The sequence below is a fragment of the Pseudorca crassidens genome, chromosome 16 (genome assembly GCF_039906515.1).
Source record: "Pseudorca crassidens isolate mPseCra1 chromosome 16, mPseCra1.hap1, whole genome shotgun sequence".
NCBI lineage: Eukaryota > Metazoa > Chordata > Mammalia > Artiodactyla > Delphinidae > Pseudorca > Pseudorca crassidens.
This window is the reverse complement of record NC_090311.1, coordinates 84,670,736-84,682,780: the sequence shown is the minus strand read 5'-3', so window position 1 is coordinate 84,682,780 and position 12,045 is coordinate 84,670,736. Positions and strand designations below refer to the sequence as shown.

At 70.0% G+C, this 12,045-nt stretch overlaps 6 pseudogenes; all 6 read right to left on the bottom strand.

Annotated features, from left to right (window-relative positions):
- Positions 1–1,331: 1,331 nt before the first annotated feature.
- LOC137209508 (5S ribosomal RNA) lies at positions 1,332–1,467 on the bottom strand (annotated as a pseudogene).
- A 2,018-nt stretch (positions 1,468–3,485) lies between these two features.
- On the bottom strand, positions 3,486–3,621 carry LOC137209596 (5S ribosomal RNA; annotated as a pseudogene).
- A 958-nt stretch (positions 3,622–4,579) lies between these two features.
- LOC137209721 (5S ribosomal RNA) lies at positions 4,580–4,715 on the bottom strand (annotated as a pseudogene).
- A 1,983-nt stretch (positions 4,716–6,698) lies between these two features.
- LOC137209507 (5S ribosomal RNA) lies at positions 6,699–6,834 on the bottom strand (annotated as a pseudogene).
- Positions 6,835–9,919: 3,085 nt separating this feature from the next.
- Positions 9,920–10,055, bottom strand: LOC137209595 (5S ribosomal RNA; annotated as a pseudogene).
- Positions 10,056–10,992: 937 nt separating this feature from the next.
- On the bottom strand, positions 10,993–11,128 carry LOC137209720 (5S ribosomal RNA; annotated as a pseudogene).
- Positions 11,129–12,045: the final 917 nt, after the last annotated feature.

Genomic DNA, 12,045 nt, shown 5'->3' with positions numbered 1-12,045 from the left:
GGGCCGAACGGACGGCACCCGGGTCCGCGGCCATGTCTGGGTGACGTCAGGCCGCCCCCTGGAGCGGCTGGTGTGTCGCTGCCTTCCAGGGACGCCTTCTGGCCGCCTGGCCGGTCTGGCAGGTGGGGAGTGCCCCATCAGACGCTTGCTGTGGTGGGAGGGGCCTGAGGAGGTGGGGCCTGCAGCGGTACCTGGTACCCGGCGGGGGCGGAGACGGCCGCCGCCGCCGCCACCGCGGGCGACAAAAGGAGAAAGCGGAGCGGAAGGCAAAAATCCTACAGCACCCGGTATTCCCAGGAGCTCTCCCATCCAGGAGGTCTCCCATCCAAGTTCGAACCAGGCCCGACCCTGCTTAGCTTCCGAGATCCAGACTTGATCGGGCCCGTCTAGGCTGGTTTGACAGTAGGTGTCAGTGGGTCGCAGGCTGCCTCTTGAGGCGCAGCTTAGCAGGCCCATGGGACTTACCGCCAGCCCAGCGGCCCGCCCGCCTAGGCAGAGGAACGGAGGTCTCGGGGACCAGGTGGTGTCGGAGGTTTTGGCGACCACCCAGCCCAGGGCGGGAGGGACCCAGGAAACGTTTCGGCGCTTGGCCTCCCACCCCGGATCCCGCAGGTCGCTCACAGGGATGTGGCCCCGGAGGCTTCAGGGCCCGGGGCCTGCGGTCCTTTGGGCATCCCACCTGACTGCCCACGCTGCGCTAGGCGCAGCCCTGTCGCAGACCGGGCCGGCCTTCCTGCCCGACAGCAGCTGGCCCGAAGGAAGTGGGAGCCACCGTTGAGTTGGCAAAGCCCCTTAGACCCAGCAACGCCACCCTTGCCTCCACACCACCGTCCGAGCTCAGGACACCGGCCCAGGTGGACGGCAGGCCCGCGGAAGCGGCCTGCGCCCTCTATCCCTCTCCGGCACCAGGCCACGGCGAAACGGTGGAGGGGGGGCTTTTTCCGGATGGAGCTGTGGAGAGACACCCCCCGGCAGACAGGTGGCGGCGCCGGGGCTGGGCTCCAGTGGGGGCCGCCAGGTGCAGGTCGAGGGGCTCGCGGGCCGCATGGACGGCACCCAGGTCCGCGGCCATGTCTGCTTCGAGTCAGGGGACCAACGGAGCGTCTGGTGTGCCGCTGCCTTCCAGGGACGACTTCTGGCCGCCTGGCCGCTCAGGCAGGCGGGGAGCGCCCCATCAGACGCTTGCTGTGGTGGGAGGGTCCTGAGGAGGTGGGGCCTGCAGCGGTACCCGGCGGGGGCGGAGACGGCCGCCGCCACCACCGCCGCCACCGCCGCCACCGCCACGACCACCACGGTCGACAAAAGGAGAAGGTGTGTAGCGGGAGGCAAAAAGCCTACAGCACCTGGCGTTCCCAGGAGCTCTCCCGTCCGGGAGGTCTCCCATCCAACTACTAACCAGGCCCAACCCTGCTTAGCTTCCGAGATCGAGTCGAGATCGGGCCCGTCTAGGGTGGTTTGGCCGTAGACACTGGGGGGGTCGCGGGCTTCCACTTGAGGCGCAGCTTAGCAGGCGCTTGGGACTTACCGCCGGCCCAGTGGCCCGCCCGCCCCGGCAGGGCCCCGCCGCCCGCCTAGGCAGGGGAACGGAGGTCTCGGGGACCAGGCGGTGGCAGAGGAGTTGGCGACCACCCAGCCCAGGGCGGGAGGGACCCAGGAAACGTTTCGGCGCTTGGCCTCCCACCGCAGAGTCCGCAGGTCGCTCACAGGGATGTGGCCCCGGAGGCTTCAGGGCCCGGGGCCTGCGGTCCCTTGTGCATCCCACCTGACCGCCCACGCTGCACTAGGCGCAGCCCAGCCGCAGACCGGGCCGGCCCTCCTGCCCGACAGCAGCTGGCCCGAAGCCAGTGGGAGCCACCATTGAGTTGGCAAAGCCCCTTAGACCCAGCAACGCCACCCTTGCCCCCACACCACCGTCCGAGCTCTGTACCCCGGCCCAGGGGGCTGGCAGGCCCGGGGAAGCGGCCTGGGCCCTCGATCCTGCTCCTGCCCACGGCCGAGGCGAAGCGGCGGAGGGGGTGCTTTTTCCGGATGGAGCTGTGGAGAGACACCCTGGAAGACAGGTGGTGGAGCCGGGCCTGGGCTCCTGTGGCTGTGGCCAGGTGTAGCTCGCGGGGCTCACGGACCGAACGGACGGCACCCGGGTCCGCGGCCATGTCTGGGTGACGTCAGGCCGCCCCTGGAGCGTCTGGTGTGCCACTGCCTTCCAGGGACGCCTTCTGGCCGCCTGGCCAGTCAGGCAGGTGGGGAGTGCCCCATCAGACGCTTGCTGTGGTGGGAGGGGCCAGAGGAGGTGGGGCCTGCAGTGGTACCTGGTACCCAGCAGGCGTGGAGACGGCCGCCGCCACTGACACCGCGGGCGACAAAAGGAGAAAGCGGAGCGGGAGGCAAAAAGCGTACAGCACCCGGCATTCCCAGGAGCTCTCCCATCCAGGAGGTCTCCCATCCAAGTTCTAACCAGGCCCGACCCTGCTTAGCTTCCGAGATCCAGACTTGATTGGGCCCGTCTAGGCTGCTTTGGCAGTAGGTGTCAGTGGGTCGCGGGCTGCCTCTTGAGGCGCAGCTTAGCAGGCCCTTGCGCCTTACCGCAAGCCCAGCGGCCCGCCCGCCCTGGCAGGGCCCCGCCGCCCGTCTAGGCAGAGGAACGGAGGTCTCGGGGACCGGTTGCTGGCGCGAGGTGTTGGCGACCACCCAGCCCAGGGCGGGCGGGACCCAGGAAACGTTTCGTCGCTTGGCCTCCCACCCCAGATCCCGCAGGTCGCTCACAAGGATGTGGCCCCGGAGGCTTCAGGGCCCGGGGCCTGCGGTCCTTTGGGCATCTCACCTGCCTGCCCTCGCTGCGCTAGGCGCAGCCCTGTCGCAGACCGGGCCGGCCTTCCTGCCCGACAGCAGCTGGCCTGAAGCCAGTGGGAGCCACCGTTGAGTTGGCAAAGCCCCTTAGACCCAGCAATGCCACCCTTGCCCCCACACCACCGTCCGAGCTCTGTACCCCGGCCCAGGTGGCCGGCAGGCCTGCGGAAGCGGCCTGGGCCCTCTATCCCTCTCCGGCACACGGCCGCGGCGAAACGGTGGAGGGGGGGCTTTTTCCGGATGGAGCTGTGGAGAGACACCCACCGGCAGACAGGTGGCGGCGCCGGGGCTGGGCTCCAGTGGGGACCGCCAGGTGCAGGTCGAGGGGCTCGCGGGCCGCATGGACGGCACCCGGGTCCGCGGCCATGTCTGCTTCGAGTCAGGGGACGAACGGAGCATATGGTTTGCCGCTGCCTTCCAGGGACGCCTTCTGGCCGCCTGGCCGCTCAGGCAGGCGGGGAGCGCCCCATCAGACGCTTGCTGTGGTGGGAGGGTCCTGAGGAGGTGGGGCCTGCAGCGGTACCCGGCGGGGGCGGAGACGGCCGCCGCCACCACCGCCGCCACCGCCGCCGCCACCGCCGCCAACGCCACGACCGCCGCGGTCGACAAAATGAGAAGGTGTGTAGCGGGAGGCAAAAAGCCTACAGCACCTGGCGTTCCCAGGAGCTCTCCCGTCCGGGAGGTCTGCCATCCAACTACTAACCAGGCCCAACCCTGCTTAGCTTCCGAGATCGAGTCGAGATCGGGCCCGTCTAGGGTGGTTTGGCCGTAGACACTGGGGGGGTCGCGGGCTTCCACTTGAGGTGCAGCTTAGCAGGCTCTTGGGCCTTACCGCCGGCCCAGTGGCCCGCCCGCCCCGGCAGGGCCCCGCCGCCCGCCTAGGCAGGGGAACGGAGGTCTCGGGGACCAGGCGGTGGCAGAGGAGTTGGCGACCACCCAGGCCAGGGTGGGAGGGACCCAGGAAACATTTCGGCGCTTGGCCTCCCACCGCAGATCCCGCAGGTCGCTCACAGGGTTGTGGCCCCAGAGGCTTCAGGGCCCGGGGCCTGCGGTCCCTTGTGCATCCCACCTGACCGCCCACGCTGCGCTAGGCGCAGCCCTGTCGCAGACCGGGCCGGCCCTCCTGCCCGACAGCAGCTGGCCCGAAGCCAGTGGGAGCCACCATTGAGTTGGCAAAGCCCCTTAGACCCAGCAACTCCACCCTTGCCCCCACACCACCGTCCGACCTCAGGACCCCGCCCCTGGTGGCCGGCAGTCCCGCGGATGTGGCCTGGGCCCTCTATCCCTCTCCGGCACCCGGCCGCGGCGAAACGGTGGAGGGGGGGCTTTTTCCGCATGGAGCTTTGGAGAGACACCCACCGGCAGACAGGTGGCGGCGCCGGGGCTGGATCCAGTGGGGACCGCCAGGTGCAGGTCGAGGGGCTCGCGGGCCGCATGGACGGCACCCGGGTCCGCGGCCATTTCTGCTTCGAGTCAGGGGACGAACGGAGCATATGGTGTGCCGCTGCCTTCCAGGGACGCCTTCTGGCCGCCTGGCCGCTCAGGCAGGCGGGGAGCGCCCCATCAGACGCTTGCTGTGGTGGGAGGGTCCTGAGGAGGTGGGGCCTGCAGCGGTACCCGGCGGGGGCGGAGACGGCCGCCGCCACCACCGCCGCCACCGCCGCCGCCACCGCCGCCAACGCCACGACCGCCGGGGACGACAAAATGAGAAGGTGTGTAGCGGGAGGCAAAAGGCCTACAGCACCTGGCGTTCCAGGGAGCTCTCCCGTCCGGGAAGTCTGCCATCCAACTACTAACCAGGCCCAACCCTGCTTAGCTTCCGAGATCGAGTCGAGATCGGGCCCGTCTAGGGTGGTTTGGCCGTAGACACTGGGGTGGTCGCGGGCTGCCTCTTGAGGTGCAGTTTAGCAGGCCCTTGGGCCTTACCGCCGGCCCAGCGGCCTGCCCGCCCTGGCAGGGCCCCGCCGCCCGCCTAGGCGGGGGAACGGAGGTTTCGGCGACCGGGGGGTGGCGGAGGAGTTGGCGACCTCCCAGCGCAGGGCGGGTGGGACACAGCAAGCTTTTCGGCGCTTCGTGCCCCGCCCCAGATCCCACAGGCCGCTCACAGGGACGTAGCCCCGGAGGCTTCAGGGCCCGGGGTCGGCGGTGCCTCGGGCATCCCACCTGCGCGCCCACGCTGTGGTAGGCGTAGCTCAGAGGCAGACTGGTCCGACCCTCCTGTCCTACAGCAGCTGGCCCGAAGCCACTGGGAGCCACCATTGAGTTGGCACGGCCCCTTAGACACAGCAAGGCCACCCTTGCCCCGACGCCACCGTCCGAGCTCAGGACCTCGTCCCAGGTGGCCGGCAGGTCCGGGGAAGTGGCCTGGGCCCTCGATCCTGCTCCTGCCCACAGCCGCGGCGAAGGGGCAGAAGGGGAGCTTTTTCCGGATGGAGCTGTGGAGAGACACCCCGGAAGACAGGTGGCGGTGCCGGGGCTGGACTCCAGTGGCTGCGGCCAGGTGCAGCTCGCGGGGCTCGCGGGCCGAACGGACGGCACCCGGGTCCGCGGCCATGTCTGGGTGACGTCAGGCCGCCCCCTGGAGCGGCTGGTGTGTCGCTGCCTTCCAGGGACGCCTTCTGGCCGCCTGGCCGGTCTGGCAGGTGGGGAGTGCCCCATCAGACGCTTGCTGTGGTGGGAGGGGCCTGAGGAGGTGGGGCCTGCAGCGGTACCTGGTACCCGGCGGGGGCGGAGACGGCCGCCGCCGCCGCCACCGCGGGCGACAAAAGGAGAAAGCGGAGCGGAAGGCAAAAATCCTACAGCACCCGGTATTCCCAGGAGCTCTCCCATCCAGGAGGTCTCCCATCCAAGTTCGAACCAGGCCCGACCCTGCTTAGCTTCCGAGATCCAGACTTGATCGGGCCCGTCTAGGCTGGTTTGACAGTAGGTGTCAGTGGGTCGCAGGCTGCCTCTTGAGGCGCAGCTTAGCAGGCCCATGGGACTTACCGCCAGCCCAGCGGCCCGCCCGCCTAGGCAGAGGAACGGAGGTCTCGGGGACCAGGTGGTGTCGGAGGTTTTGGCGACCACCCAGCCCAGGGCGGGAGGGACCCAGGAAACGTTTCGGCGCTTGGCCTCCCACCCCGGATCCCGCAGGTCGCTCACAGGGATGTGGCCCCGGAGGCTTCAGGGCCCGGGGCCTGCGGTCCTTTGGGCATCCCACCTGACTGCCCACGCTGCGCTAGGCGCAGCCCTGTCGCAGACCGGGCCGGCCTTCCTGCCCGACAGCAGCTGGCCCGAAGGAAGTGGGAGCCACCGTTGAGTTGGCAAAGCCCCTTAGACCCAGCAACGCCACCCTTGCCTCCACACCACCGTCCGAGCTCAGGACACCGGCCCAGGTGGACGGCAGGCCCGCGGAAGCGGCCTGCGCCCTCTATCCCTCTCCGGCACCAGGCCACGGCGAAACGGTGGAGGGGGGGCTTTTTCCGGATGGAGCTGTGGAGAGACACCCCCCGGCAGACAGGTGGCGGCGCCGGGGCTGGGCTCCAGTGGGGGCCGCCAGGTGCAGGTCGAGGGGCTCGCGGGCCGCATGGACGGCACCCAGGTCCGCGGCCATGTCTGCTTCGAGTCAGGGGACCAACGGAGCGTCTGGTGTGCCGCTGCCTTCCAGGGACGACTTCTGGCCGCCTGGCCGCTCAGGCAGGCGGGGAGCGCCCCATCAGACGCTTGCTGTGGTGGGAGGGTCCTGAGGAGGTGGGGCCTGCAGCGGTACCCGGCGGGGGCGGAGACGGCCGCCGCCACCACCGCCGCTACCGCCGCCACCGCCACGACCACCACGGTCGACAAAAGGAGAAGGTGTGTAGCGGGAGGCAAAAAGCCTACAGCACCTGGCGTTCCCAGGAGCTCTCCCGTCCGGGAGGTCTCCCATCCAACTACTAACCAGGCCCAACCCTGCTTAGCTTCCGAGATCGAGTCGAGATCGGGCCCGTCTAGGGTGGTTTGGCCGTAGACACTGGGGGGGTCGCGGGCTTCCACTTGAGGCGCAGCTTAGCAGGCGCTTGGGACTTACCGCCGGCCCAGTGGCCCGCCCGCCCCGGCAGGGCCCCGCCGCCCGCCTAGGCAGGGGAACGGAGGTCTCGGGGACCAGGCGGTGGCAGAGGAGTTGGCGACCACCCAGCCCAGGGCGGGAGGGACCCAGGAAACGTTTCGGCGCTTGGCCTCCCACCGCAGAGTCCGCAGGTCGCTCACAGGGATGTGGCCCCGGAGGCTTCAGGGCCCGGGGCCTGCGGTCCCTTGTGCATCCCACCTGACCGCCCACGCTGCGCTAGGCGCAGCCCAGCCGCAGACCGGGCCGGCCCTCCTGCCCGACAGCAGCTGGCCCGAAGCCAGTGGGAGCCACCATTGAGTTGGCAAAGCCCCTTAGACCCAGCAACGCCACCCTTGCCCCCACACCACCGTCCGAGCTCTGTACCCCGGCCCAGGGGGCCGGCAGGCCCGGGGAAGCGGCCTGGGCCCTCGATCCTGCTCCCGCCCACGGCCGAGGCGAAGCGGCGGAGGGGGTGCTTTTTCCGGATGGAGCTGTGGAGAGACACCCTGGAAGACAGGTGGTGGAGCCGGGCCTGGGCTCCTGTGGCTGCGGCCAGGTGTAGCTCGCGGGGCTCACGGACCGAACGGACGGCACCCGGGTCCGCGGCCATGTCTGGGTGACGTCAGGCCGCCCCTGGAGCGTCTGGTGTGCCGCTGCCTTCCAGGGACGCCTTCTGGCCGCCTGGCCAGTCAGGCAGGTGGGGAGTGCCCCATCAGACGCTTGCTGTGGTGGGAGGGGCCAGAGGAGGTGGGGCCTGCAGTGGTACCTGGTACCCAGCAGGCGTGGAGACGGCCGCCGCCACTGACACCGCGGGCGACAAAAGGAGAAAGCGGAGCGGGAGGCAAAAAGCGTACAGCACCCGGCATTCCCAGGAGCTCTCCCATCCAGGAGGTCTCCCATCCAAGTTCTAACCAGGCCCGACCCTGCTTAGCTTCCGAGATCCAGACTTGATTGGGCCCGTCTAGGCTGCTTTGGCAGTAGGTGTCAGTGGGTCGCGGGCTGCCTCTTGAGGCGCAGCTTAGCAGGCCCTTGCGCCTTACCGCAAGCCCAGCGGCCCGCCCGCCCTGGCAGGGCCCCGCCGCCCGTCTAGGCAGAGGAACGGAGGTCTCGGGGACCGGTTGCTGGCGCGAGGTGTTGGCGACCACCCAGCCCAGGGCGGGCGGGACCCAGGAAACGTTTCGTCGCTTGGCCTCCCACCCCAGATCCCGCAGGTCGCTCACAAGGATGTGGCCCCGGAGGCTTCAGGGCCCGGGGCCTGCGGTCCTTTGGGCATCTCACCTGCCTGCCCTCGCTGCGCTAGGCGCAGCCCTGTCGCAGACCGGGCCGGCCTTCCTGCCCGACAGCAGCTGGCCTGAAGCCAGTGGGAGCCACCGTTGAGTTGGCAAAGCCCCTTAGACCCAGCAACGCCACCCTTGCCCCCACACCACCGTCCGAGCTCTGTACCCCGGCCCAGGTGGCCGGCAGGCCTGCGGAAGCGGCCTGGGCCCTCTATCCCTCTCCGGCACACGGCCGCGGCGAAACGGTGGAGGGGGGCTTTTTCCGGATGGAGCTGTGGAGAGACACCCCGGAAGACAGGTGGCGGCGCCGGGGCTGGGCTCCAGTGGCTGCGGCCAGCTGCAGCTCGTGGGGCTCGGGGGCCGAACGGACGGCACCCGGGTCCGCGGCCATGTCTGGGTGACGTCAGGCCGCCACCCGGAGCAGCTGGTGTGCCGCTGCCTTCCAGGGACGCCTTCTGGCCGCCTGGCCGGTCAGGCAGGTGGGGAGTGCCCCATCAGACGCTTGCTGTGGTGGCAGGGGCCTGAGGAGGTGGGGCCTGCAGCGGTACCTGACAGGGGCGGAGACGGCTGCCTCCACCACCGCCGCCACCATCGCCGCCACCGCGGGCGACAAAAGGAGAAAGCGGAGCGAGAGGCAAAAAGCCTACAGCACCCGGTATTCCCAGGAGCTCTCCCAGCCAGGACGTCTCCCATCCAAGTTCGAAACAGGCCCGACCCTGCTTAGCTTCCGAGATCCAGACTTGATCGGGCCCGTCTAGGCTGCTTTGGTAGTAGGTGTCGGTGGGTCGCGGGCTGCCTCTTGAGGCGCAGCTTAGCAGGCCCTTGGGCCTTACTGCCAGCCTAGCGGCCCGCCCGCCCTGGCAGGGCCCCGCCGGCCACCTAGGCAGAGGAACGGAGGTCTCGGTGATCGGGTGGTGGCGGAGGTGTTGGCGACCACCCAGCCCAGGGCGGGCGGGACCCAGCAAACGTTTCGGCGCTTGGCCTCCCACCCCAGATCCCACAGGTCGCTCACAAGGATGTGGCCCCGGAGGCTTCAGGGCCCGGGGACTGCGGTCCCTTGGGCATCCCACCTGCCCGCCCACGCTGCGCTAGGCGCTGCCCTGTCGCAGACCGGGCCAGCCTTCCTGCCCGATAGCAGCTGGCCCGAAGCCAGTGGGAGCCACCTTTGCGTTAGCAAAGCCCCTTACCCAGCAACGCCCCCCTTGCCCCCACACCACCGTCCGAGCTCAGGACCCCGCCCCAGGTGGCCGGCAGGCCCGCGGAAGCGGCCTGGGCCCTCTATCCCTCTCCGGCACACGGCCGCGGCGAAACGGTGGAGGGGGGGCTTTTTCCGGATGGAGCTGTGGAGAGACACCCACCGGCAGACAGGTGGCGGCGCCGGGGCTGGGCTCCAGTGGGGACCGCCAGGTGCAGGTCGAGGGGCTCGCGGGCCGCATGGACGGCACCCGGGTCCGCGGCCATGTCTGCTTCGAGTCAGGGGACGAACGGAGCATATGGTTTGCCGCTGCCTTCCAGGGACGCCTTCTGGCCGCCTGGCCGCTCAGGCAGGCGGGGAGCGCCCCATCAGACGCTTGCTGTGGTGGGAGGGTCCTGAGGAGGTGGGGCCTGCAGCGGTACCCGGCGGGGGCGGAGACGGCCGCCGCCACCACCACCGCCACCGCCGCCGCCAACGCCGCCAACGCCACGACCACCGCGGTCGACAAAATGAGAAGGTGTGTAGCGGGCGGCAAAAAGCCTACAGCACCTGGCGTTCCCAGGAGCTCTCCCGTCCGGGAGGTCTGCCATCCAACTACTAACCAGGCCCAACCCTGCTTAGCTTCCGAGATCGAGTCGAGATCGGGCCCGTCTAGGGTGGTTTGGCCGTAGACACTGGGGGGGTCGCGGGCTTCCACTTGAGGTGCAGCTTAGCAGGCTCTTGGGCCTTACCGCCGGCCCAGTGGCCCGCCCGCCCCGGCAGGGCCCCGCCGCCCGCCTAGGCAGGGGAACGGAGGTCTCGGGGACCAGGCGGTGGCAGAGGAGTTGGCGACCACCCAGGCCAGGGTGGGAGGGACCCAGGAAACATTTCGGCGCTTGGCCTCCCACCGCAGATCCCGCAGGTCGCTCACAGGGTTGTGGCCCCAGAGGCTTCAGGGCCCGGGGCCTGCGGTCCCTTGTGCATCCCACCTGACCGCCCACGCTGCGCTAGGCGCAGCCCTGTCGCAGACCGGGCCGGCCCTCCTGCCCGACAGCAGCTGGCCCGAAGCCAGTGGGAGCCACCATTGAGTTGGCAAAGCCCCTTAGACCCAGCAACTCCACCCTTGCCCCCACACCACCGTCCGACCTCAGGACCCCGCCCCTGGTGGCCGGCAGTCCCGCGGATGTGGCCTGGGCCCTCTATCCCTCTCCGGCACCCGGCCGCGGCGAAACGGTGGAGGGAGGGCTTTTTCCGCATGGAGCTTTGGAGAGACACCCACCGGCAGACAGGTGGCGGCGCCGGGGCTGGATCCAGTGGGGACCGCCAGGTGCAGGTCGAGGGGCTCGCGGGCCGCATGGACGGCACCCGGGTCCGCGGCCATTTCTGCTTCGAGTCAGGGGACGAACGGAGCATATGGTGTGCCGCTGCCTTCCAGGGACGCCTTCTGGCCGCCTGGCCGCTCAGGCAGGCGGGGAGCGCCCCATCAGACGCTTGCTGTGGTGGGAGGGTCCTGAGGAGGTGGGGCCTGCAGCGGTACCCGGCGGGGGCGGAGACGGCCGCCGCCACCACCGCCGCCACCGCCACGACCGCCGCGGTCGACAAAATGAGAAGGTGTGTAGCGGGAGGCAAAAGGCCTACAGCACCTGGCGTTCCAGGGAGCTCTCCCGTCCGGGAAGTCTGCCATCCAACTACTAACCAGGCCCAACCCTGCTTAGCTTCCGAGATCGAGTCGAGATCGGGCCCGTCTAGGGTGGTTTGGCCGTAGACACTGGGGTGGTCGCGGGCTGCCTCTTGAGGTGCAGTTTAGCAGGCCCTTGGGCCTTACCGCCGGCCCAGCGGCCCGCCCGCCCTGGCAGGGCCCCGCCGCCCGCCTAGGCGGGGGAACGGAGGTTTCGGCGACCGGGGGGTGGCGGAGGAGTTGGCGACCTCCCAGCGCAGGGCGGGTGGGACACAGCAAGCTTTTCGGCGCTTCGTGCCCCGCCCCAGATCCCACAGGCCGCTCACAGGGACGTAGCCCCGGAGGCTTCAGGGCCCGGGGTCGGCGGTGCCTCGGGCATCCCACCTGCGCGCCCACGCTGTGGTAGGCGTAGCTCAGAGGCAGACTGGTCCGACCCTCCTGTCCTACAGCAGCTGGCCCGAAGCCACTGGGAGCCACCATTGAGTTGGCACGGCCCCTTAGACACAGCAAGGCCACCCTTGCCCCGACGCCACCGTCCGAGCTCAGGACCTCGTCCCAGGTGGCCGGCAGGTCCGGGGAAGTGGCCTGGGCCCTCGATCCTGCTCCTGCCCACGGCCGCGGCGAAGGGGCAGAAGGGGTGCTTTTTCCGGATGGAGCTGTGGAGAGACACCCCGGAAGACAGGTGGCGGTGCCGGGGCTGGACTCCAGTGGCTGCAGCCAGGTGCAGCTCGCGGGGCTCGCGGGCCGAACGGACGGCACCCGGGTCCGCGGCCATGTCTGGGTGACGTCAGGCCGCCCCTGGAGCGTCTGGTGTGCCGCTGCCTTCCAGGGACGCCTTCTGGCCGCCTGGCCAGTCAGGCAGGTGGGGAGTGCCCCATCAGACGCTTGCTGTGGTGGGAGGGGCCAGAGGAGGTGGGGCCTGCAGTGGTACCTGGTACCCAGCAGGCGTGGAGACGGCCGCCGCCACTGACACCGCGGGTGACAAAAGGAGAAAGCGGAGCGGGAG